Here is a 4,429-nt window from a genome sequence, read left to right as displayed (position 1 = left end):
TATTGGTATTAAAAGTAGTTTGGGGCCAATGGTAGCTTCGGTTCTGCCAACAAGGTCAATTTCAAAATCAAACTCTGCGTTTAAATCCTCATTCTATGTACTTAGTGCAGACAGAAGAGAAGTAGGGCCGGGCAAGCAGGTCACTGAGGGCTGTGTGTAATCAACGCCTCTTTCAGATTTTCAGCTGTGGGCTAGCTTAGGACCTTGTTTCCAACGGGGAAGTTAAGCTTTGTATTGCACATGTTAGGTGAGTTTCTAAATCTGGAAAAACCTCTAGGAATTATAAAACCCTTTGGTTCATAAAAGCTATTTTGACTCTTCACTTCTTTAAAATAATTTGCCTACAGGGTCCAAATTACAAGGCCCCATCACCCACTAAATTAGTTGTCATGCTAATCAATTCCCTTTATGTTAACCAAGGATCCATAGAGGAGGTAGTATAAATGTAGGCCAAGTTCACTGTGTGTAATTTATTTGGTGTCAAGAAAATAAATCATCACATAGCAGAATTTATACAAAGTGCATGATTCATACCCACAAACTTACGCTCTTAATTGGAAATGTGCTGTTGGCAATGCACAATATGGGTGACTGGATTTCTAGTGCTACTCCTCTAACCCCGGGAAGGCAGACGGGGAGAACTCCATGTGGGACACAGGACACACTGAGCTGACTCCTGGGCCATAAGGCACCAGGTCATCGGTGGTACTCAAATCCCCAAGGCTGGGAGACGTAACACATGCAGTGCAAGGTGACTTTCCAGTTTATAGGGATCTCACCCCCTGCAGACAGTCCCTTTCTGTCCCATTCTTTATGGATGTAACCTCTCTTTTGTGGAGATACAAACTGCTCTCATGAGCGATTTAGCTACAGTGGGCAGGCAGAGAGTCTCAGAGTACATTAGACCAGATGAGTCTCATTAGAAGGCTCTGGAAGCCACTGAGAATGGAAACTTGAACTTGGAATTGCAGGTAGAGCTGGCAAGTCCATGGAAAACACCTCCCAAGGGGCAGGGGGAAAGACGAGGGAAAGACTTTCTACAAAAACCATGTTCCCTCCCAGATAGGCTCTGGCCAAGGCAGCCACCTCGATAAAAACCAATCACCGTGCTCAGTGCCACGTGAGCAGCTCCCACATGCTGCTGTCAAGGAGGTCTTCCGGACGTCACCCCATGTAACGTAATGCCCACAACACTCTTCCGAGGTGGCTTGGATTATGCTCATGATATAAACAAAGTACCCATGATTCAAAAGCATGAAATGGATCATTCGAGGGCTAGAAAGTGGTGGAAAGGGAGCTCAAACCAGGTCTGTCAGACTCCAAACCCCACACTACTCCCCCTGGGCTGTACGGTCCTCTTCCTCATGCCTCATTTGGGCTCTTCCCCAGATGGCTGGGCACAGGAGCTGAGCAGCACGGGTGACCTCCCACAGTGACCCCCTGGCTTGAGGCACTTCCACGTCCTGGTTCAGTTCTGAGGCCTGCTGACCAGTTTCTGAACTGGACAGGGGATAAGATCTGTTAGATCAAGGAGGATTTCTCTCACTTCTGGTTCAACATGTCTTCTTTTTTTTAAGATTTTATTATTTATTTTAGAGAGAGAGTGCATATGAGCAGAGGCAAGAGAGAGGGAGAGAGACCACAGACTCCCTGTGAGCAGATAGCAGAACCCGATGAAAGGCTCTATCCCATGACCCTGAGATCATGACCTAAACTGAAATCAAGAGTCGGACACCCAGCTGATGAAGCCACCCAGGCACCCCTGGTTCACCACGTCTTAACTTAAGAGCGACAGAAAGGACTTCATAAAGGACTTTTCAAAAGAAAGCAATGAGTTTAGCCGTCCAGCCTGGCAGGTGTCTTGGGGTGTTTTACAGCAATCCTATAACCTGTCATCCCTGGTACTCTTCCAAACGCATACATCTCAAAATAATACCTATTTGAAAAAAATCAGTAGTTGCTAACCATACTCAGCACCCCAAAATGCCAGATGGCAAAAAGAACAGAAAAGAGCTAAGAAAAATTCATGTGTCTTTCAAACACAGCCTGAAAAGCAGTATCTCTCTGACGTTACAGGCAGCAGCTCCAACGATCATCAGAGGATAAATCAGTTTGCAGCAGCTGTGGGCTGCTAGTTGGGTCCAGGGCATGGGGCCAGACACATGTGAACAAAGAGACAAAATGTGTGTTGTAAACGCCCAAGATTTCATAGTGTCCTCTCTGCCGGCCTGTGGGAAGTCTGCAGTCTTCTTCCTGACTCCAGTTCTTCTGTTTGTTTTTAAATTATTGAAAGAAGGGTCTGTACAGAGTGAAATCACATGCAGCTCATTTTGCCCCCACAGGGAAAAGAGCAGTTTTCCATAATTTCCTTTCCAGCCTGGAACAGAATGCAGCAAGGAATGGAGCTGAGACATGGAACCAGCAAACTCCTCCAGGAGCCCTTTGCTCCAGATATATTTTATAAGATTGGGCAAGACAGGGGATGTTTTCATGCTTCATTTATGATTCACCTGCTTTCCAGAGATGGGTATTATCTCCCATTTACAGATGATTAAACGAAGGCTAAGTAGAAGAGCCGAAGTTAGAGATTAACCATGTAGCTCATGGGATAGCAGGGCCGCCTGAGTTACCTGGCACCGGCTGTGCCAGGTCTCTGGGCCTTTGTCCTCCAGGGTTCGGCAGGTGGGATGTCTTCCCCTCCCCTGTCAATCTCTCAAGACACCTCCATCTCCTCCTGTCCCCACCGCAAACTGGGAAGAAATGCACACACCCTCCATGCCACTGGCACACATCTAACAAGGGACCTGGAGCCTTCCCCAGCCCCAGCTGGCAGGCAAGGCCATCTCTGCTCCTGCCTATGAGCTGCTGGGGAACAAGGGCTCTGAGTTCCTGCCGGGTCTCAAACCAAGCAGAACTCTCAGGAAGCATTCACTGAACAGTCCTTCCGCTACACCATTCCTCCACATGACCTGGGACAAAAGCAAACCAGGAGCCACACGCAAGGGTCCTTTCTAGCAGGCCAAACCAGCCTTCCATTCTGCTGAGAGCTGCTCCCCTCTGTCGGCTTTTCTGACACCTCTCCGCAGAGGCGGGTTTGGCTCCCTGTTCCTGAGCTCCTGCTCCTCAAATTCTATGTGAATTTCCCTGAGTGTATTAAGTGAATTAAGGATACGATAGAACTGAGCCCTTCCCCAATTCAGGGAAATTCAGAAATCTATTGATTGTAAGAAGGATAATATCTGGCTCTGTTTGGACCGGTTGAAAACATTTTGCACAGATCAGCTGTGAAGAGTTCAATCCAGTGGCATCATCTATCAGAGATGGGAACTATAAAGCAGCTCCACAAATCAGCCAGCATTTAAGAGCTGGAACGAGCTTTGATTAAACAAAGGAAATGCCACAGTGTTGCCCGGCCCAGACCAAAACGCCAGTATCTGGATGAAAACTGTATTCGGCAGAGTCCTGATGGCCGCCCTCAGACATGGCTTTCCAGGGAAGCTGCTCTGACCATGAACTTAAAGAGAGATCCACAAGGGTGACTAGTCATCGACTGTCAGGACCCCTGACACAATCCGCAGAGACAGGAAGTGCAGGTGCCGCACAGACAAGACTTCCTCTGTGTGTACGAGCCCCCCAGCCTCATGAGCCCCCTTCCCGCTGGCTGGGGGGCCTCTCCGAGGGAAGGCACAGCTGTCTAGGGCACCGGGAGAACAGCAGTAACAATTTCCTCCAGGATTAAAGATTTCCTTGGCTGAGGATAGGCCAGAGGTACACATGTGCCCACGCGGGTACAGATGTCGGAAAACCGGAGTCAACCAGGTAAAGCTGGTTTTTGAAGGACTATAATTCACTAGTCCAGCTGCAGAATGAATCTAACAATGTGATTACAGCACTCCTAAACAGCTGAGACCATTAAAGTTCAAATTGGCAGACTTCTCCTCCTTACCGAGGGAAGGAAGGGAGCCAGGTTTTCAACAATTACAGTTTATCACTTTAAAAGGCGTGCAGGTTGCAGTGAAAGTACCTATGTGTGTTCGGGGAGAAACCTCTCCCTTTGGTGTGTTCTCAAGCTCTCTACTCTCTTCAGAAGTTGATCATAGGAAAGCAGGAGCGGAGAGCAAATGGAAATCACTTTGCCCTTTGAAGAATCAAACTCTCCTTCTTTGATTAAGGGAAAATCCCAATTTATTCCAGAACCTAAACATAAGAACACTGAACCTCAGCCTAAGAGTAACTTCCTCCCAATAGATGTAGGACTTCCGAATATTGTACAACCTTTCAAATCTGCAACAAAGCCTTAGTTTCAGTTCTGAAAGCAGCGGAGACTAAAGACTGTTAATTGTCTGCAGCCAGTCGTAAGAGAGAGAAAACACATACATATACGTATGTACCCATATAACACACACTCACACAGTATTAAGCTCACGAA

Source organism: Mustela putorius, unplaced genomic scaffold (genome assembly GCF_011764305.1).
Source record: "Mustela putorius furo isolate JIRA1106 unplaced genomic scaffold, ASM1176430v1.1 tig00000813_pilon_pilon_pilon, whole genome shotgun sequence".
Taxonomy (NCBI): domain Eukaryota; kingdom Metazoa; phylum Chordata; class Mammalia; order Carnivora; family Mustelidae; genus Mustela; species Mustela putorius.
Note: the sequence above shows the minus strand (reverse complement) of the source record.